Here is a 23,939-nt window from a genome sequence, read left to right as displayed (position 1 = left end):
TTAAAGAAAAAAAGTTCCATAACCAAAGTTATGAAACTTTGTCATCTATGTCAATAAAATAATAAAATAGTCATTATTATATGAAGCAAAACCTTTACCAACAACAGCGAGTATTCACCACTCTGAGTGCCATTCAATAGGTAGTTATAGATTTGCAGCATCATTAAATACAAATCCCTCAAAAACGTTGGGAAATTTTTTTCAACAAATGCATTAAAATTAAGAGCAGGCAGTTAAAAATGAAATCACCACCTAATCATTTTTATTAATAATGAATTGTAGCTAATTTGGGGTTTGTGGCCCATGCAAGATATTTCTGGCTCACATTTCACACAACATAGAGTAATTAATTTAAAGGAGAAGTATACACCATAGGAAGCCTGTCATTTAAGGGGGAGGGGCAGTAGGGGTTGATTGCCCCCTTCAGCCTTTGAAAAATTAATGCTTTTTCATATAAGTGGGGAATTTTTGCCTTTTTGGCTTTCTCCGATAAAATTGCATTGAGCACACACCCTTTGCACACCCCCTCCCTCCCCTGCCGACAGGAAAAATTCAAAATGACAGACCTGTACCATAGGATCTTAATCCTCATTGGATAGAGCAACCATCTTTGACTGGGGTGTACTGTACCGGAAGTTACATCTAGTCGAAAGCAGATGAAAACACAAACATTTTATTTAAATCCTAAGACGAGAGCTAATGAGCTGGTATAGGTCCCAAATTTGTAAATTTTGTTTTATAACTTAAGAAAATAAATAAGTCTAAAATGTACTATGCTGTATTTATATATCACAGAAAAATCATTTTCCTAGGTAAACTTTTTAAAAAATGAACACTTTCCAGGTAAAAAAAAAGATTCTACTCATTAGTTAAATGCCTTATTGCTTCACTATTATTTAGATTAATGCATGATGCATCACATTATCCTAATTTAATTTTGTATACGTAAGTTTTTTTTTCTAATGGTCCTAGAAGTGTACATGAACCCCTGCTGAAATGGCTGCCCCATACCCCATGTTGTCCTGATTGAGTACTGACTGCCAAGAGGATAAGGCAATCAGATGTTCTCTTGTGAATCATGACCAAAGAACTTAATCGTCCAAAGATAGATCAAACAGAAGCAACAACATCAAACTCAGATCAGTGCTGTATCTAATGATGATTAAGGTCAAAATCCAATGAAATTTAGACTTTTCTTTTGAAATCATTTGTGCTCTGATCAAGTCTGACAACGACCTTTCAGCTGGAAAGCAGTTGATGTGCTCTGAAGAAGCCTCAGGTGAAACGTCAGTAAGATAAAAAAAAAAAAAAAAAAAAAAAAACTTGGATGGACCACATCCTACAAGCCTGAAAAGTAGCTCATGGGCTCTGAAGAAGCATCAAACACTTAGGTGAAACGTCTGCAAGATACATCCTGGATAGGCCGTGGCCTGTAGAGATGAGTTCAGGCTCATTTTTGAGAGCCCGGTCCCGCTCAAGACCGCATACTTGTAACTGGGTCTGCTCGAGCCCAGGTGATATTGTCTCGGACTAAAATCTGAGCCCACCCCCCGAGCCTGAAGGAAATTTTCTTGTTATCAAAACCCGAGTCTTCTACAGGCTGACATGATCTCTCTGGTAATGAAAAATATTGTGTCAAATGTTCTTCATCAACAAAAGTTTTTTAATTTTTTTCAAAATGCTCCAATTCAAATGCAGTACTGTGTGACATATTGCAATAGTAATCGCAAAAAAATATAAATTAATTTATTTTCTGTTTTTTTTTTTTTTTTTTGGTTAAATTTTTACATTGAACTGATTTAAATGTTCCTTTCTTTTTCTCACAGTAGGAAAATGTGTTTTGCTTTGAATTTGTTTGGAGATTTACGATTGAATATCTTAGCTTGAGTTCGAGTCCGACCAAGCCCGAAACCTATTTTTGGTTCTAGAGCCTGAGCCTGCTTCGGGCCCGGGCTGAGCGCTCTCATCTCTAGTGGCCTACAAACCAAGAAAGTAGGGGAGGGGAGAGTAGTAATGAATGGGCCAATTTTTGGTTTTTAATTTTTGTAATTTTTTTCTGATACTTTTTTTTTTAGCTCATGATTCGCTCTTCAGTTACTTATTTGGTTGTGTAAAAAAGTTATAAAAGTTGGATTAGGAAATGTCTATAATTTGATAATAGAAAAAAAAAACATAGAAATTTGGCCCATTCATCCCCACCATGGGGCTGAATGGTCCTTTGAAGGTAATGAGTGGGCCACTAGATGAATTCAATGAAAACATGTGGAATTAACCTTTTAAAAAATTTTCATGAATAAATAAAAATACAACCAAAAATGTTTATCAATTTCATTACAATTACTTTTAAACTATATCTATATTTCTTAATACTAAAAATTTGAATTACTTTTGGTAAAATTCAATATTATCACTGACAAATTGTTAATAATAATTAAGAATTATTAGATTTTCAAGTACACAAATAATTTTTTAAAAAAAGTATTATTTAAATACACATTAACCTACAAAAGCAAATAATAGGACATTTTCAAAAAAATCATATAAGATCAACAAAGCAAAAGCACACGATTCTACTCTAACCTATTTATTAAATACTGGATGTGAAACCACTCATATCAAATACAAATGGTGAAATACTGGTAGGTGCGGTCAAGAATTGGACAGTTTATCTTAATCATTTATATAATTTTACTTATGTTTCTAATAAATAGCTAATATTTCAAAGGTTAAAATGTGCAAATTATTTTTTAGAAATTACTATTAACCTGTTCTAACAAGACAGTAATCTAAATCTATGACAGCCAGTTATGTTTCATATTAAAGAGAATATCAGAAAAAAGGAAGAAAACCCATATTTTGGTGGCTCATCGATAACCATATTATAGTGGCCCATTCAGCCCCACCTAGACTTCTGGAATATACTCAGGTGTTTTTTATACATTAAATTCAAATAACATCAAAGTACATCTTAAGATTACAGGGTGGCGACAGGAATTGTGAAAAAAAGTTCCCTGACTTTTCCCTGATTTCCCTGATTAAGTTCACCAAATTTCCCTGATTTACGTTACCAATGATAATGGTTTTCTTTCTTCGCTCTACTTGAAATCCATTGTATGTTTGTATAAAATGCAGTATTTTAAACGTTTTAAGTTGTGTGAAGTTGTTGAACTAAAGATATATTTTAAAAAGATGCTACTTTTTTAATAAAATGGTTCTTTAAAAAATAATCAATTTGGATTACACATTAGGAAAAAAACCCTACAAAACAGTATATTAAATTTTTCTACATGAAAAAAGATGATAGAAAATCAAAAAAAAAAAAAAAAAACTTTACTTCCAGAAACCACTTAGCATAAGAATTTTAAGATACTATTAAAATTACTCTTAAAAACATATGTGTATTTATGATAGAACTAAAAAGTAATTGAAATTATTTTGAACTAAGTTTTCAAATAGTATAATAATTGTTGGAAGAATAACAAGTAATAGTGAAAGAAAAGAAATAATTTAGTTATTCTTATATAACTAATTGACATATTTATGCAAAACAGATGAAACCATTTGACATCCATTCATAGGGAGCTTTTCTCTGATCAAGAACAGAGGTTTTAATGAATGAATACAGTATTTTAATAATACAGAAATTAAGATATTTACTTAAGTACACAAGTTAACTCTATTTCAAGTGATTTCAGTTTGTAACGAAAAAAAATTCTTAAATTGCTTTTGTAACAAACTTTGAAATGCAAAAAAAAAAAAAAAAAAAGCAATTAGTTATTTTCAAAATATATCAAGGAAGAATAAAACTTGATAATAAAATAAAAGAATCACTTAAATCTGAAGAAAAGAAAACCTTTATAACCTGCGGTGACAAGAAATAGTATAATGGCAAAAAACAAAGTTTTTTTTTATTGAAAGTTCAATTTTAGCAATTAAATTAGAAACGCGAAGAAGTAATAACTTTTAAGCTTTTATAGTATTAATTCAAAAACCAAAGATTTCTTCTTGAAATCGTGATTACAGTACGCTAATTACTTCGAGACACCGGGATAAAGGCAAAGGAAGTAAGGCAACCTCTTTGCCTGTATGGTTGTTTATTTTACGTAGCATTGAAAGCGTAAAAGGAAATTTCAAGCTAGGTAAAATAAACAACCTAACTGACACAGAAGCAATCTTTGGAAGTTCATCCTGTGGTTAATAAGCAAGATTCAATACTTTGCCGTTGAGAAAAAAAGATGCACAAATATGTGGCAGTGTATAATCGCACCTCATTAATTTTACTTTTTTTTTGAACAGATAATTGGCGAAAAATGCGTAGGGAATTAGAATACTTATTTTTGTAAAGCAAAAAAAAAATTTTTTTTTTCTTCAAAAAATCAATTTTCCCTGATTTTTTGTTATTTTTTCAAAATTCCCTGATATTTCCCTGATTTTTCCCTGATTAATAAAGTTCCCTGACTTTTCCCTGATCTCCCTGATTTCCCTGATCTGTCGCCACCCTGGATTAGTTTACAGATATGGAAAGACTTGCTAATACACATATATACAGTGAAATAATAGATACTTTTTAACTAGTATTAATTTCCCTGAAAAGGGGAAAAAAATAATTTTGAATCATGCATAAATTTATTGTCATGGTGTAATAAAATTAGTACATAATTCTAATGCAGTATCTATTATGAATTAATCATTTAATTAAAATAGAATGATTGTTAACTTTAGAATTTAATAAATCCAAAAAAAATTTTGACTACACATTGGTGCAACTAATTTTAGATCATAATTTACTTATAAGTAATAAAATTTAACAATGTGAAAAAGCTATTGGGTGTGATTACACTATCATATTACAATAGTAGAAATTAAACTCAATGGAAAAATCAAATGAAATTCTTGGAGACATACATACAAAACAAAGATTTGTAGACTAAAAACATGTTACTGTTACATTTTTCGAGTTTTTATTGATGTCACCCCATTGTAAAATATTTATGTACTCTGCTTTTTTTTTTTTTGGATATGTTAATGTTATACAAATTACTATTTTAGTAGGGTTAAGGGTATTCAGAACAGTGTACCCGAAGAGACTATAATGAGCAAGGCAGTAGATAGCTTTAAAATCTCTATTAATCTTCATTGGGGACTAATAAAGTGATCAGGAACAGTCTAGCTGGGTTCAGAGCCTGTTGCTGATCATCATGTTTGCATTTGTATTACAAAAACAGATTTCACTTTATGTCAACATTTCCTTTATTAATATCAAGTAGTTTTCCTTTTCCTTTTTTTTTTAAAGTGATTGTTAATATTTTGAGACTCCAACCTTTAAAAACTTTTTATCTCTACTTTTAATTTTATAAATGCATTTATTATGGGCAATAAACCTCCACATTACATATAAACACTTTAAAATGTACAGCTGATGTGTTTGTTTTTATAAATGCTACTACATGCATTATAATTTTTTAACACTCATTTGATTTACTTGAATCTATATAATTATTTATTTTTTTCAAACTTCAAATCTTTTAACTAAAAACTTTAAGTTTACCGCAAAAGTGGCAAAAATGTCATTTTTCCGGGGTGGACAAAATAGGACAACCATGCATTTGGGGGATGTTCCCTATTTACGGGGGTGCACATTACTGTTGTAGAGCGTGCGAGGGGGTCACCCATGCTTAACTAAAACTTTTTGCGTAGGAGATATATGGTTGGCCATTGAAACTTGCCCCCCCCCCCCCATTTTACAAAAATTTGTGGATCCACCCCTATATGGATGGAAAATCACCTATAAACTCGGAAAGATGTTAGAAATATTGACACCTGCTGCGAAAAACTTGAAGTTTCTGCCAACACGAGCGGTATGGCCGTGAATCAACTGGGATGCAACTGGATGAAAGTTTTGAAACAAGCATGGTGGCAAAAGGATGAGAGTCCAAGTTATCAGACAAAAGTAAAATACAGTGATTAATTGAAAATATTAGTCAATGCAAAGTTATTAATGTCTATACAGTAGAACTGCACAGTAGGTAAAAAGTGTTATAGAAGTGGATGTAGTTGTATTTCGAAATGTGTAAAAAATTGGGACTGGAGAGTAAAAACATAATAATAGTTAAAATGTCAAATTTTACCCCTAATGTACTAAAGTTGGTAAGTATGTAATCCTGGATATACAGTCATCCCTTGCTACTTTGCGCTTTAACTTTCGCGGCTTCACTACTTCGCGGTTTCTTCAGTTTTTTTTTTTTCAAAATCAGTAACTAGTCTTTTGCATGCACTCATGTAAACTTTTTCCTACAAAAGAATAACAATGCATGTCTTTTTAAGTAAGCTGAGCTCTTCTGAGTCATGTAGTTGTACTAGTTGAGGGAGTGGAGGTATAAAATCACAGAAGAAAGTGAAGGGAATCCCTGTCTCATTTTAACCGTTAAACACTAACTGTAAAGTATAAATCACTGTAGTATTACTAGGGGCTGTAAATGCATCTATAAATGGTGTTCAACAATGTACTAGCTTTGAAAGTTGTATACGGTGTGTATTTAATACCCTTAATGCGGATAAATGTAGAGAGGAAGAACGGGGGCTCATACAGACACTAACTGGCAAGTAATTCATCATCAAACAAATTGAGCTATTTTAATAGATTAATAGATAGATTGCAAGAACTTCATGTGTGTGTGTGTAGTTTATTTCTCAATGATTAACAATGTGATACATATTTTGTCTAATTTTGTGCATGTCTAGGGGGCTCTAACTATGTTAGAAACCTATTTAAGTTGACGTAAAGTAAGTTTCATGCGCTCTAATTAGGAAAATATTCGGTTTATAAATACAGAATCCTACTTCGCGGAAATTCAGTTATCGCGGTAAAGTCTGGAACGAATTAACGACGATAAACGAGAGTTGACTGTAAGCAGAAATTGCCCTTTTCAATAGAGATTGCAGAAAGAAGAAGTATTTATTAGAGAACAGTACTCAAATCAGAGACATATTAAAAAATTTGTAAGGAAAACAGGACTAGGGACACATTGTATAGAAGCAGGACTGTTGACAGGAGAGAGAGAGCAAGAGCCTAATCCCAGAATATGCTAGTTTGGGTTCATTCTGGCTATGACATCTATATTTAAATTCTAATTTCTAGCACTATTACAGTAGAACCTCATTTATTTGGTCCTTGTTTATCCAGATCAAATTTGTAGGGTTAAAAAAACAAGAGAAACTTCTCTGGAACGATAGCTCTCCGTTCCTAAAAAAGGGGCCGCTAGCGGTGGTCGATCGCTCATAGAGGTTGTTTTCGAATATGCGAAAAACAATAATAGAACCAATTAAAATCATTCATATTCTGATTACATTATATTAAGGGCATTACGATAAAAATGAATTCAAATGAGGAAATCAAAAATATTCTTTTCAAATTTTGCATTTAAAATTTTCTTCTAACATTATTTTTCCATTCAGAAACAAAATTGCATCAAAATTCGAGTGCAATCTGAGTGCAACCATGAACCCTTTTAGACTCCATGTATGAGCCGATCCATATCTCAACCGTTCAAATGAGCCAAAAGTTGATTCTGACTCCTAAAATGACTTAGGAGTGCGCCCCTTCTATTTATTAGCTGCTCTCTTGATTAACCTCCTAAATGACAGACGTATGCTTGATCTGCAACAAGATACCTGTGTCGTGTCACCTTAGATTCCCAAGGGTGCAAAAAACGACACCCTCCCTTTCGTAATTTTGGGACTCTAAACAGAGGAGGCACAGGGTAAAGGAATTCGTTCAAAGCCCCCAGAAGAGTAACATTTTCCCCTTATCTAGGAGGGATACAAGGGAGGGACCTCCTTCTCTTGAGGGACCTTGCCGGGCAATGCTTTGGAATTGAAGTCCTAAAAACACAAACGTAGGCCATCTTAGAATAGGGGAAGGGACAGGGAACAGGGACTTTCCAAACTAAAGTTCCAAAAAAACAAAATTTTTGACAACCTTCGATGCTGTTAAGGTATGTTTCAAATTTCAAACATACCACTGGAATTATTACAAAGTTGAAGTTTTAAAAATAAAATTTTTGAACACCTTTCGTAATGCAAAAGGAAAAGGAGTATGTTTGATGACCTCCTGTCACGAGCCATAAGTCAATCAAAGAGGAATTAAGAAAAAAGCAATTTCTTGAAAAATTTCTGGGTCAGCCCCCTTTTTCTGGCTTCTTTCCACTTTCATAAGCAAGAGTAGATTGATGTGTACCCTTTCATCTCTTATCTCTCTTTCGGTTTTTTCTAACTGAAAATTCCTTCAATTGTTGATGCTCAATACCAAACGGCACAACCTTGAGGGTCACAGATCTGGATGAAATTCTGTATTTAGGTCAGTTCGCACTAGATATGAATCGAGGTAAAGCGGTTTGACTACATAGGCCCTAGTTCGGCTGCAACGGGGGTCCAAAGTCGCTGCTTGAGTCCAGAAAAGCAATGGTTTTTCCTTTGAAATTAAACTTTCTTTACCCTTTTCTTGATTTGCATTGCCGTATGTGTCAATTAAATGCATTTACAATATCCCCCCTCCCCTCGTACTGACAAAAGACGTCAAATGTTTTCGGAGGGTAGATATTGTCCCAAAGTTTCAAATTCCAATAAAGACGCCATTGCAATTCTGGAGTCTTGCAAATCAGTGCAACTCAGATGGCAAAAACTTGGGTTCCGTGAATTTGGATAAACTTCTGGATTTAGATCAATTCATACTAGATATGAGCCCAGGAAAACATTTTTGAGTACGTAGGCTTTAATTCGGCTGCAAGGAGGGTCTCATTTTGTTGGTTTGGCCCCGGAACTAATAGCGTTTTCTCTGGAATTTTAAATTTCGGCACAATATTTGCTCTGCCAACATCTGTTGCATCTCTTGTTAGTACAACGTAGGGGTGGTGGAATTTGTTCTGAACTGTGCATGCATTCAGTTGGGTGGTACTGCCATGCAATATCAAGAAAAGAGTAAAAAAGGTTCATTTCAAAGGGCCATTGCATTTTGGAGCTAAACTAGAAACTTTGAACCCCCATTACAGCCAAACTGGGATCTATGCAGTCAAACCGCTTTACCTGGGCTCATATCTAGTGGGAATTAACCTAAATCCAGAGTTTCGTCCAGATCCGTGACCTCTAGGTCATGCCGTTTGGTAGTCAGTTTAACAATTTGCCAGTCGTTCGTAAGAGGTATTGACTGTCTTTCCCATGGGCACTTTTGACATTGAATAGATAGGGAAGAAAATCGATGCTTCAGAAAGGAGGTGGTTACTGTATAACAAGTAGTTGCTCATTGAAGTTTCAATGCTTCTTACTTCAATAATAATTTTTAATTATAATAGCAAGAACAGAACTAAAAATAAGTAAAATATTCGGTTTCATTTTGAATAAACATACAGCCCCTGCATAGGACGGGGTCCGTATGGACCGTATGCAGTTTGAAAATGGAGTTTTTTCTCTACTGGGCTCGAAAGGTCATTCTCTTTAGTAGTCGACTTTTATACACCCCTCTACTCATAGTCGGTGGTGAAAATTCTTAAGGGCATTATTTCTTCTTTAACAAAGGGGTTTTTTACACTTGGGGTCTGTCTGGACACAGTGCGCGTTATCGCACGAGTCAGATAGCTGCACTTTATCGTTGCTACTTTCCGTGAGTAGAGGTTCATTTTTAGCTTCACCATTGCGACTCTGTACAAAATAGAAATGGAGAGGCTACGAACTCTTTTGAAGGAAGTTGAGAGCGAAGAAGATAATTTTTCAGATGATGAAATTTGTTCTGATCATGAAAATATAAGTGAACACGATTCAGAATCAGAATTGGATGAAGATTCTCATGTACAAGAACTAGTTCTACACTAGGAGGGCGACTTTATTGTAAAAGATAAGTGTACATTATGGGCGAAAGAAAAAGTTAAAGCAAATGTTCGAACACGTGCACACATCATTTCGCATCTCCCAGGACCCAGACTGGATGCAAAGAATGTAATCAACACCGAATGAGACTTGGGATATTTTTATAGGTGAAGAAATTATTAATGAAATTATAATTAGCACCAACATTTATGCTAAAAAAATATCGTCTGATTATTCAAGAGCTAGAGAAGCTAAAGAAACTGATGAAATTGAAATTTGAGCGGTCTTCGGATTTTTATATTTGTGTGGGTTACACAAATCGTCTCACCTGAACGTCGTGACCTATGGGCTACAGATGGAACAGGCATGGAAATGTTTCCTGCCACAATGTCGTACCTGCAATTTTTACTTATTCAATACAAGGGAAGAACAACGAAAAGAAAAACTTGCGGCAATCAGAAGCATTTTTGAAATATTTATCAAACTTTGTCGAGATTCCTACTGTGTAGGGGAATATGTCACGATTGAAGAAAAACTTTTGAAGTTTCGAGAACGTTACGGGTTTGGACAACAAGGTCAGTTTTTGTGCAAAGAACACACACTCAGCCTCTGTAAATTCTGCATGGATAAAGAAGAATAAAAATAGAGCTGTAAATGAAGTCAGGTTCGGAAGTTAAATTTGCATCATGTATGTATATTCTTTAATGTATTCAAGAGATTTACTGAATTATAAAAAGTAGAATATCTTTAATTTTTGATTAATAAACATTCTAACTTGAAATATTACTTTAAAATTAGATTTAACTACAAGTTAGGAGCTCGGGGTCCGTGCGAACCCACGCGCGCTTCCGTGTTTGAATGAAAGGCGCGCTTTCTCCCGGGTTAAGCAAACATTTTATGATGAAGTGATGAAGAAAAACAGACTTTTTATAACATTTTAAGTCTAAATGTAGAGTAAAATTGAAGTAACTTTGATGACTTTCATGTAGAAGCTGCAGTTTTTATGGACTGATAAATCCTTGCAACTCGAAACAAATGAATGCAATAAAATAACTTATTGCATAATTCTGATGCCAGAAGCTCTCACATAAGCTATATGCTTGTAAAAATGACAAATATTAAAAGATATATGGCTTTTAAATAATTAGTACGTGATCCATTAGAGCTCGTTGGAATAGTCTCAAGAATTTTAACACTATTATTTTTTATTTAGATTTATATGACCAACAAATAGCACCTACGAATCCTACAGCAAACTAAGATGGCATACAGTTCAATTAAAAAAAAATTATTTCAGAAAAAAAAATTTTAGTATTTCTTTTTCAATGATGAGTATTTTTTATAAGTCAGAAACTTTGATTTTTTAATGGTTTTTATGAAAGACTAGAGTAATAAATTGAGGGTCTCACTTGAAGATCTTTTAGTTCATAATTATTTGTAATTTCCTTACTTTTTGTCTTAAGAAAAAAATTAAGGCTGCATTTTTTCAGAACAAGGGCCTGGAGCTTGTTGCTCCAGTTTTAGAAAATCCACTAAAAAAGAAAACTATCAGAAGAACAAGATGAGCAAAATTCCAGTTGTAGCAACAACGAACTGGATGATGACCTAAGTTGTGCTGATTAACTTGAGGCAATGTAGATCATTCTGGCATAATTAGCTTAAAAGTAGAAGTTTGTCAATTTAATACTTTAATATGCAATATTAATCTTTGAACTATGTTTTTTCATGCTGAACACAAAAGAACATAAATTAGTTTCAAATATTTTATAATATTAAAATTGTTATAGAAGTTGTTTCGGAATGTGGACCAACTTAGCCCAGGCGGCGCGGGGCACATTAATTCCCTTCACAAAGTTCTGTGAAAAAATTAAAAAAAAAAAAAGAATTGAACATTTTCAAAATAAAATTGGGATGATGAAAAATACTTAATGAAACTCACGGTAGAAAATCAAATAGCTTTTTTTTTTTTATTGATGAGATAAAAAATGAAAAGTAGAAAAGTGAACCAACATGCTCCAACTTCACTTTACTATACCTACCTCACCCTACTATATGTCTAATAGACTCAATCTTTGATTATCACAAATGAAAAAAAAATGTAACCACTAAATAATTTTTTACACATGAAGAATAAGGACTGACGTTTGCCTGAAAATTTGCAAAATGTTTCTTCCATTGAAAGGAGTCTTTCATATGAATATACTACATTTAAAAATGATAAGGGTACCTAATAATAGCAATCTCTGATTAAACAGAAGGAGTATTTTTCAGTTTACCAACCAAAATGAAGTCGTAAAAACAATCAATCATTATGCATTAATTTAAATAAATAAATAAATAAATAAAAATCAAGCATCAAATTCTGCATGAAAAAGGAAGAACGAAAGAAAGATAAGAAAATAACTTACCATTCAATACCCATTAGTAAAAATACATAGAAACATTAAGTTAGTCAACCAAGTTGTGAATGACTAACTGAGGCTCCATACTTAGCTATAAATAATTAATCGTTCAAATTTTTAGCTATTAGGATTTAAATATATGTTAATACTAATACTAAATGCATTAAAATGAATTTCCTTCAGTGTTAACAGCTTTACTTTTAAACACATCCATTAATGAAACTTACCTGTTTTTACATCGAGACAGCTAGCAAGAATTGTAAATGATAAAAAGCCAATAATGCCGTAAGGATAGCCAAAACTCACAATCATTGCTCTCACAAAAAATATGCATAAGAATACAATTTTCTAAGTCTTGGCCATTGTGATATTTGTGTCTAGCTAGCTTTCAAAATTCTAATTCTTGTCTGCTATAATGCCATCGTTTGGAAATTACACATAGGGCAAAATTCCTAAAATTAGTTTTTATAGAAGCATCTGGATCAAAGATAGATAATCAAGTTAAACATCTGAATTAAAAAGTGCAGAAAAAACGTTTCTTTTCTTCTGTAATAATAATAATCCATTATTATAAGTGCAAACTCTACGCTTCGCTTGTTTTTCTACGCCATTGACAAAATATTCGTGAAGCAAAACAACAGTCAAAGGGTTTGTTTAAGGTATCTCTTTTCGTAAAATGATCCTTCAGTACAAAAGTCACTAAATACTTTCTCTTAGAACTATATATCGTTTAAATATTGAACACAAAGATCATATTGTTAAACGCTAACTTAATATTTACTTTTATCTTCCTCCCTGTACCATACACAATTCAACTTGCTTGCAAACATGCTCTTCCATTTAATGCTGCTTGCTTTTTGTCGAACTAAAACTTCATTATAACTGGAAAAAATTTCCATAATAATGATAAAATCAATTATTTAGAAAACGTTTAAGAAATATTTGAAGCTTGGAGATTAGTAACATTACAAAATGTCTGTTTTAGGGGTAACGCACAGTAGATACAACAGCCTCTGCCTAAAACCAATGTTGTCTATTCCCGTAAACAGCGCCATCGTTTTCAACAGTTTGTCAAACGTGTTGTGGCATCTCGAAAGCATTTCGTCTGTCATTCAGCGGTCTGTCGTGATAAATTTTGACAGGTAGTTTTATACGATATCGCTGATAAACAGGAAAAAAATATTGATCAACGTTTTACGGATATTGGAGTTGACTAAATTGTACTTCGCACCATGCTTCAGCAACACAATACTAAAGGATAGGAATTATTTGTCACACTGTCAGTATAGGTATGTAACTAAAATTCATTTTATTTTTTAAATACATTCAGCAAAATTTTTGACTAAGTGTAGGTATGTTTAAAAAAAGAAAGTCACATCATGCGTGAACGAAATTTCAAACATATTTCAAGTTTGGTAATCAATTCAAGGTTTTATTTATTATTATTTATTTATTTATATATATTATTTATTAATTTGCTTAATATTATTTCTATAATTATAATTATGTATTGTTTCGAAAATATTCAAAAAGTGGAAATGGTTTTAATTCTTTTTTTTTTGATCTTTTACTTGTCTAAAATAATTAAAAAAAAAAATGCACAAGAATTCTTTAGTGCAATATTTCATTCTTATTTCAGAAATTAATTTTATTAATAAAAAAACGTCGTTTCTTCTCCATGAGCTTATTTTTTAATGAAAACATTTATTTACATGAAAACCTATATTTGATACTTCCTGGAAAATTTTAATTGTAGGATTAAAAGTTACAAACATTTATATTTTTCTTCTTTGAAAAAAAAATCATGGAATTTTCCCGTTTAACTTTACTTTTTTTTAATTTTAGTGAGTGTTTTTATCTGCTTCTTTTTTACATGAAAAGCGGTACCCATCTCTTCAACGCCGATAGCGCACCTCCCCCCCCCCAACCCCCTTCTAATACTACGGAAGCATCCACCAAGAAATAGAGCCCGCTAAATATAAGATTTTAAAAATGACGATATTATCCTCCTCTAAAAATTTCAGTGATGCAGGCTGCACAATAGACCCCACCTAACCTCTCTTACCTGCCGTGAGTCTGTTGAAGTGTAAAGTGTGTAGAATTTTATTGCATTATTATTTTTTTAATACACGTCGTGATACGAATGATTCTCCAACACATAATGAAATATGAATAAAGGTTTCTGAAGTGGGGTGGTGAAAAATTAATGGTGCGTCTTTTAATGTGCTAGAAAAAGCTTTTGATACGAAAAGTTAATCAGCATCGGTTCCTGTCTGAATGCTTTTGTTTGGTTCCGCACATGGTTCCTTATTAGAGGAATAGCATATAGAATGAGCTACTCTTCCGTGATTGGCTCCAAAAACTAATCAGCACCTGGTTCTATTTCAGGGTGCATCTGTAAAATGATGTTACCGCTTTTGCACCATATCAATTATCAATCTGTAGCCCTCGGAGAATATCAGAAAAAAGGGGTAAACACAAACAGTTGTTGCCTACCAAAATAAAAAAGAAAGAAAAGAAAAAAGAAATGTTTTGAATCAAAATAGTTTCATCCCAGTCTAAAGAACAATTTTTTTTTTTTTTTTTTTTTTGGCGACACGTTTTTTCATCTTTCAACTTCGACTGTAAATAGTATAATTATATTTTTCATGTAAGGAAAATGCCGTTTAAAACATAGATAACAAGGGTCCAACCCAGGGCCGACGCAAGGGGGGGGGGGTTGTGGAGGGCGGTGCTATTCCCCCCCCCCTTAAGTGGGGCCGCCAATTTCATTTAGCAATGTAACAAACTAGGAGAAGGAAAACGCTTCGTTGTTTTAAAAAATTTAAATGGTAATTTTACATAAACAATTGAAATAATAGCAACAAAAAGTACTTTTTTCTGTAAAATTTGAATAGAAAATGTAATCTTAAAATACGATTTAGGATCATCCATGATTTTCGTTTATTAAGATTACCTAAATAAAAGTGCCGCGGAAATGTACGCTTCAAACATTTTTTAACGAAAATGATGATTTATGAGAAATATCCTGAAAACCATTGCTAAATAAAGAAAAATGCATGAGTCGCCGAAATATATTTGAAATATAGAGAGAAAAGAAAACAGAGTTAATGAAAAGAGAGATTCAAAGTGTTGTAATGAATGCTCACATCAGAAGTTCTAAATATTTGAATGTAAAAGTCGTAAGAAAATTAAAGCTTGATCAAGAGCTGCAGGAGGCATATCTAAAATAAAATGAAATGGAATAAAGACCTAAGGTATCGCAGAAAATTGCCACACTCGTTCAAAATATTTAAAAGTTCTTTTTCTGGCGCCAATGGCCCCCGCATCTCTCTTCCCCTTAATATCACCATAGATCGTCTAAAATTACACTTTTCGAACTACAATTTTCAAATTTTCCCCCTGGGGTTAACCCCAGTATGCCTGTTACAATCAGAAATAATTCACAATTGCGTGCTTGGAGTTTGAATTTTGAAAAATAATCGGAGAATGACCTCGAGTATCTTCCTCCCTGAACATCACCATATAAGGCCGTGTCCAAGGGGAAGGTTTTAGGGGTTAAACGTTAAACCCTTCCCATTGGCGAAAAAATATTTAAAAAAAAAATGAAAAAAAGTGCACTTTTGACTTAAAAACTTGAATGTTATAGTTTGTGCACAGCATTTTTTTTTTTTTTTTTTAACATTATCTTTGAAGTTTCTCGGCAATTCAGAATTGCCTTCTCTTCATGGACTAAAATCATATTTTGGAAAAATAGTGATGGAGAAACCATTGAATAGGCTGTCAATACAAAGCATTCAATGCGTTTAATAATGCTTCTCATTAGGAAGTTCTGATGACTTGGGCGTTTCACAAAAAGAGGTGAGCGTTGCCGCTGTAAAGATGCTAGCAATGGAGTCGTGTCCAAAATTTTAAAAGTATTTTTTTTTCTGTAAGAACGTGCTTAAAAACACAGGATCTAACCATTACTTAAATGGGTGCCCTTTCATTGTTTACATTTCTTGCCGATGACATCACAAATGATGAAATGCCATTCTGTGTTGCCATTCACAGAGCAAAATATTTAGTTCGGATCTTTACTCACGTGTATTGGCAACGATATGGTTGATAGCAAGCGTAGAGCACAATTTTAATTCGCTTCTTGATAATCATAACGTGGAAACGCAGTACAAAATGCGCTAAAGAGCATCATTTGTGACGTCATCAAGACCACGCCTTGTTTGCATAATCGGACATTTTAAAAAATTCATAAAAAATAACTGTAAAATGAAAGGATTTTCTGGGTCCATGTTTTTTTTTTTTTTTTTACTTATTCTATCAACTTCAGTGGCTAAAAGTACTACTTTTGACTGAAGGAAACAATCCCATTGTGTTTAGGAACATATTTAGCATCCGCAAAATAACCCCTTTCTATTCAGTTTTCTAAGCATTATCTTAAAATATAAAACTGGAAAACATTATGTCATAAAAGAAGTGGGGTTCATAACGGTCCTTAACGGTCCTTACGTGTACAGTATACAACTTCGTTTATCTGGACCAACTAACAGCAAAAGGCAATCCGAATAAACAAAAATCCGGATAATGCGGACAATAAGGAAAAACGTTCTTAAATGAGCAGATTTATTTTATATTAAAATAAAAAACAATGCTTCCTATAACAAAACTACGTAATATTGTTTCTCATAAATACTTGCAATTTGTAGTTCAGATGCAGTAGCGTACTGACGCTCCAAAGAGAGTACGCCCCATTGTTTGTTAAATTAGTACAATATTTTACTGAACGTTCTATGCAGAAGTTGTATGTTTAATCAAAACAAAAACTGAATATTTATTGTTCTGTTATTTCAATCATAATTCAAAATTACTTTTTAAGTAAATATTTTTTTTCTCCACAAATTTGATCCGGATAAACGAGATTCGATTGAAAAAAAATACAATAATAGAATTGGTTATATTACTTAAAACCAAATCTTCTGGGAATTTCAGACCATTCCCTCCTACGCCCCTCACAGTGACCCTTAAACAGCAATAAATTATTTGACACACTGCTGTGTTTTCCTGACAATGCAGGAAGGAATGAAAAAACACTGAAACCAAAAAAAAAAAATCCCTCCCTTTATGAAATCCTGGACACAGGCCTGTCACCATAGATCGTCTAAAACTGCGATTTTCAAATATCAATCTTAAAAAATTACCGAGGGTGACCCCATTAGGAACCCCTCTATCGAAGGACGCCCATATGCAAAATTTTAAGGGGGGGCTCAAAAATTTTCCCCATAGTTTAGCAGAATATTTTCCCCAAGGAAACCAATTTCGGTACAGATTAGAGTATTAAAATTCGACATTTTAATAACTTATTCATTAATGGCTGGAAAAGAATTTTTTATACATTTTTGCAAAGAGAAAAGCACTAAAAGCAAGGAAGTTCTGATTTCTAAGGGGGAACTGGAGCCCCCCTTGCCCCAGTATATGGGCGTCCTTGCCTCTATCTCGTAAACAAAATTAAATATAACGTACGATTGTCTTTTGGGAATTAAGATTGGGGAAAAAATATCGGGAGGGGCTATCCTCGACCTCTTTTCCCCTTCCTCCAAAACTTAAAATGTAGTCTTAAACTAATTTTTTATGTCTCCAATTTCGAAAAAATGCCAAGAAGTAGCCCTCCGACACCCTCTATTTCTGATTGAATATTATCTTCACGATTAAATTTATATTGCTAGTACTAAGGTCTAGTAATATGACTATCTCTGCTAAACTAGAAGCTAAATCTTATATATATATATCTCTTTCTTCGCATATTGGAACCATTCTTTGAAACAATTAAGGGGCCACCAAATGCGTACACTCCCCTCCCCCGCAATTTTTTGACCAAGCGACGGCCCTGGTCAAGGGTGCATCCCCCCTCCCACACACAAAAAAAGGAGAAAAATATCACCTTAAACACTTCCTTCCTAAAAATTTCAATGGCCCAATCTGCGGCATAGCCCCACCAGGACCGTATCCAGAGGGGGGGGGGGCAACCCCCCCTCCCGAAAACCGAAATGTTTGGACCGTAAAATAGAAGAAAGTGTTTTCTTTTTTAATTTCTAATGTCAGAAAAGGAAAAAGTTTATTTATTCTTAATTTTGTGACTATTAAACGAGTAAAAATTTGAAGAAATACAGAAAAAGCAATTCTAGTTCTCATTAGTTGCAAAGCATGCTTGAAATTTAGATCCTTAATTAGGATTTTCTGCTCTCTTTCCCAATTCAATTCTTGGCCGTCCAGGGAAAAGGCAGGCCCTTTTTCAGTTTGGTAGACTTGCCCTCCTCCATGGGTGTACACAGAAATTTTGAGACCCGTCACAAATGACTTTTTCGGGCTCCTCTCCATATTGTTTACCCCTATTTTCATCCCAAGTTTTAAAAATTAATTTAATTTAATTTATTGGGCCCCCTTCAGGCTCGGGCCCGGGCCAACAGGTGTCCTTTCTCCACCCTACGCACGCCCCTGCGCCCTGCCCTCCTCCCCCTAAAACTCTTATAAAACTTACACTGCACCGATTTCGAGCCGTGGACTCCCCAAGAGCCGGGCCACTAGTTTCCGATTAGGCTAGTATCTGGTTACCAAGGTGTGCCAAATTCAGCTCTTGATGCATCCTGAGTAAAAAATGCAAAAATCATGGTTCTCGCGTTTTTGTAGCATAGTTTTCAGGATAAATTTTTGTGACTGATATGTTCCATGTCTTGCTATTTATTTTATTACCGAATTCAGTATTTTGGAAGTTCTTTTGTTATTGCTTGTTTTTATCTTACTTCTACTGCATATACTGTTATTATCTTAAGCATGAGAAAAAAATAACACTTACTCTACTCTAGTTCATTTTCTGCACTACTTGCAGTTGAAAAAAAAATTGTTTTGAAAAATATTTCGTTACATTTATTTTTAACTTAAAACGGGTGTCTGATTAAGTTATAAGTAATCATTTTGTGATACTGTGCAATCAACTTCTGAAAAGTGCAAATAAAGTGCTTTAAATAATTTCAACTGTTCGTTCTGTTTTTGAAAATTATTTAGGTTTTTGAAACTTCTCGAAAAGTTCTTCAATTTTGTCTCTCATCAAGAAAATAAAGTATGAATTGTCCAAATGGCTAGAATATTACTCTTTCGTTCTTATTTTCTGAATTTCTACACCATTTCTTTTAAAACATTTTGTTCAATTTTTATACTCTAGGGAATTTGATGAAAAGGGGGGCGGATGTTGGGAAAGTGATCAAAAACAAACTACACTAAAAGCCGATATGAGCAAATGACGATGTGCTTCTCTTTTCTCCTCACTCTTTTTTCCTCTCTTGTCGATTAATGTCAACGATCTGTAGAGCAAGCAATTTTTATTGTGATTGATCTTGATTTGCAAAAGAATGCATCTTTTAAAAGACTTTGCCTATTTTTCTTCATAATTTTGTAGTCTCAATTACCCCATATAAGGAGTCAAAATACAGATTTTTATATCTATTCTTCAAAAAATTTCCCAGAGGAGAAACCCCCGGATCCCTTGAAATTATGGATGTTCTACATCCGACTTAAAGGGACACTCCCCTGTTATCCTTACCACTACAAGGTGAAATTAAAAATAATATGAAATTAAAATAAAAATAACAGTCAACAGTGGAGTCTATAAAAATCGAAACAAAAAAACATCTTCTATGTTAAATATTTTTATGCGTGTCTGTGTGTCTATATATATATATATATATATATATATATATATATATATATATATATATATATATATATATATATATATATATATATATATATATATATATGTGTGTGTGTGTGTGTGTGTGTGTGTGTGTGTGTGTGTGTGTGTGTGTGTGTGTGTGTGTGAATGTACGAATTCGGGCCCCTCCCGAAAAATATTTCTGGATACGGTCTTGGGCCCCCTCCCCATGGGTGAGTACCCCTGTAGATAACACAGTGTACAATATTGAGGAAAATTTAATTAGTACATACAAATTACTATGATTTGAATTCGTATTTGGTTTGTATCAGATGGTAACGCAGTTAATATTTGTTTTATTTTTCAATACTGATGTTCAAGCTGCAAATTATCAACGAAAGGATCATATCACTAAATCACATTATTTAGAAAAATGTTTAACATTTTAAACATCCATCAAAATGTGATTATATTCCTTCTTTGTGTTCAACCTTAATCATGTGGAGATCTTAGAAGCTGTGTGTCGAAATAAACTTAAAATATTTGATGTATTTTTTTAACTAACACATTTGCATAAAATATAAGTTTTGAACTCTAAAAGTAATTTAACATGGTATGAACTTTCTTATTTAAATGTGATGTATTTCACCTGACTGACAAAATATAAAATAGGACTTCCTTTGTCCAAAATTTGAAAATTTTGAACAAGGGTTCATTTAATCTAAGCATAAATAAAATATAAAAAAGCCCATTATTCGAAATACTTTCTATAAGCTTGGTTCGAAAGAACTACCACGTAAAAAGTATGAAATAAAATAAGTACATGATTTTTTGATTATAACACTCAAAAATTTGCAGTTAATCTTAATAGATATCTTTATATTTAGGCTAATTCTCACACAAGCAGCCAATAAAATTTAAATCAAAAATTTGAGAGAAGAAATAAGCGCTATACAGCTTTGTAAAGGAATAGCTTTTACTATACCGTCTATATTTCGCCTCTTAAATTTTTAATTTAGCATTGGAAAGCATTTTATGTTTTATTTTAAAGCTTTTTCGTTTTGAAATTTATATGAGGTGAAACTTTTTGAAGTTTTGAAACATATTTACCTGTTACCTTTCCTTATTTAAAAGTTAAAAAAAGAAGAAGAAAATACTTTTACTTTGGTTTTTAGCCTACTTTCCGTAAAATGTCAAAGAAAGAAAGAAGAAAAAAAATCCCATAAGGCTTAATGCGTCCTAAAAATATCTCTGAATACGAAATAAAGGTCAAAAATAAATAAATTAATCAAATAAATATTGAAAATTAAGAATTGAAAAGTAGAGATTTCAGATGGGGATACTGTGTGTCTGTCGGTCTGTTTGTCCATCCCTAATAACTTTTGAGTGGATAGTCCGATTCGAACAAACTTTTTTCTTCGAAAGATTTCGACAAGGACACCTGATTCCCATATTTCACTCTTTGGTTTGAACCCTTTTTCGTTCAATTTTGAACAGTTCAAAAAACTTAACATTCGCATCTATAGGAAAACTTTCGGCAAACGTTGGATCCTGGACGGAAAGACGGATTTTCTCAAACTAACTTTGTTGGAAAAAGCTCTTAATGAAGAAGATGTATAGAAAAAATATATATTTTTATTTTTCTACTTTAAGATTATTTTTTGAATAATTCAAAAAAAAATTGACATTGATACTGCGCAGAAGGTAGCAAAATATTGAAAAAAATATGCAGATTCTAAATATGTTCACAATTTTTAGTTTCCTGAAATAGGAAAAAAATTACTAATAAAATCGAAATATCATCTCTGGTAGACGCAACATTCACACAAGTCCGAGATAGATATAACTGAATCAAAATTAAATGAATTCATAGCGCAATTTTTTTTTTACCCGGCTGCAGAGTCGAACTCCGACTCCTTGAGGCTTCTCTCCTTGAGGCTGAATTTTATGACTTTCTACTCGGACTCCAAATTCCTGTACCCCAAAATCAGTCAGACTCCGACTAGATAACCCAGGTTTTTACTGAAAAATAAAAATTGTTGAGATGATTTACTTTTGTGTTCATTCTAAAGTTTTAACTAATTAATTTTTATTTTTAGCTACGGAAAATAAAAGTTAATTCTGAATGCTTTGTTTTTTAAAAGCGAGAGATAGCTCTGCAGACGATTTAATTTTTTGCGAAGATTAATTATTAAAGAGAAGATTTTATATTATTTATTTATTTACTAGCAAACTTTGCAACCTAGCAAACAACTTCATCCAACTTTGCACGGTCTAACTCAAAAATAATAAGTATGTCAGGTGACGCTTGTTCAACAATCAAGCTTAAATATAAATTATTTTTAAATTTAAAAAAAAAACAGTCACCTTCAAAAAAAGAAAAAAAGGTCATCGCATTTACATACGAAAAATCAAATTTATTTTACAACTCCAGAACAAAAATCAGCTAAACACCCAATTGTAAAATAAACACCGATTTAAATAACAAAAGTATAAATTATTTTAATACGTAACTAATTATATACTAGGACTCGACCGATGCATCGGCCTGGCCGATGCATCGGCGCCGATGGTTCAACAATTTACCATCGGCATCGGCATCGGTGGCCGATGCTAACTTGGTAGGAAACATCGGCCCATCGGCCTTAAAAAACATCGAAAAGCCGATAGAATTGGCCGATGTTTTTGAAGAAAAAAAAAGGACCTTTGTTGTTTCACTTTTTAATACAAAGTAAAGCGAGTTATTGTTTTCATATAAAATTGTTTACTTAAATTTCAGTATGAATTTCTATTTTAATCACCCCTGAAAGAGTTTTTAATACTGCTTTCAGGTACCAAACAAGTTAATTATTGCGTTGTTTCTTGCGGCTGGATGTACGTATGTATCTCTCATAAGTCATAACTAAAAAATTTTAAGCTGCAGAAGGCTAAATTTTCGCATATGGGATGTGCGTACGTTCCAGTTGTGCACTTCCCTTTTGGTTTTCGATCGGGTGTTCTAAAAAGCCTATTTACTCATTTTTTGTGGCTATTAATTACTTATTTCAATGGAAAATTAATATAGCAGTGACGATCATTTGGTGATGTATTGCCGAATTGGAGGCTATGGAAAAAATATGAGATGGCGAAACCGGTTTAGTTTCATTTTGTTAGACTCCCGTTAAACCGACGGTAATTTTTAATTTTTCGATATTTGTAATATGAATCATAGTAATGCAGTCTTTTCTGTATCGCTTCGGCGGAGCTACAAGTTTGGGGCCCGTCGAAATACATTTTGGGGGCCTATTTCTCTATCACAGAAGTTATAAAACATTTATCATAAGCATTTTTGTAACTCCTACGGTGCCCCTATGGTTATGGGTCTCTCGCGCAATTGCAACATTTGCTATTTTTTAAATCCGCCACTGCACGTCAAAACCAAGTCGGGTGCAAGTTTTAAAAGGATTTTTCTGCTCAATGTCTATGATTGTTTTGAACTCTATTTTTATGACTATTTTTTGTATTTCCGAGAACACTTGAGTGCCCCTCCTCCCATTCCCTCAATTTCTGAAATTAAACTCTAGGTTGTACTTCTTAGTTGTTTAAAACTGACACCTTTCTTAAAATTAGAGATTTTTTTTTTTCAAGATTTATATATTGTTCAGGAAGAATTTAGAGCATTAACCCCTTCAGTCGGAATTATGAAATATTCGACCAAAAATGTTGATATTTCGTGCACAGTGTACTATGGTAAAGGGTATCTTATTGACAAAATTTTGAGTTTTAGCCCGGTCAATTTAGACATAAAAATAGTGATCAAATAACAAAAATTCCGGGAAAGCTAAATTTTTGTAGAGACCTTGGGTTTAGCATTACAAATAAAGTGCCAAAAGTCCCTGTCGATCCCATGTGCGCTAAAAAAGTTATTCGGGGTCAAAGGTCAAAATTTTAGGTTTTTTGGATTTTTCTCAGATACGGTAAGTTTTATCGAAAAGTAC

The 23,939-nt window shown here is 33.0% G+C and overlaps 2 protein-coding genes across 3 annotated transcripts in view; one reads left to right on the top strand and one right to left on the bottom strand.

The window, feature by feature from the left end:
* Window positions 1–23,939, bottom strand: part of LOC129219954 (disintegrin and metalloproteinase domain-containing protein 10-like) — a 207,348-nt gene that overhangs the window by 73,644 nt on the left and 109,765 nt on the right. The window lies entirely within an intron of this gene.
* LOC129220255 (protein draper-like) overlaps window positions 13,334–23,939 on the top strand; it is a 242,230-nt gene continuing 231,624 nt past the window's right edge. For both annotated transcript variants that reach the window (XM_054854632.1, XM_054854631.1), the window contains exon 1: window positions 13,334–13,549. The gene's annotated coding sequence lies outside the window, so the exon portion shown is untranslated. The remainder of the gene's footprint in view (window positions 13,550–23,939) is intronic.

This window comes from Uloborus diversus, chromosome 4 (assembly GCF_026930045.1).
Source record: "Uloborus diversus isolate 005 chromosome 4, Udiv.v.3.1, whole genome shotgun sequence".
Lineage (NCBI taxonomy): Eukaryota > Metazoa > Arthropoda > Arachnida > Araneae > Uloboridae > Uloborus > Uloborus diversus.
This window is presented reverse-complemented; position numbering and strand designations above follow the sequence as displayed.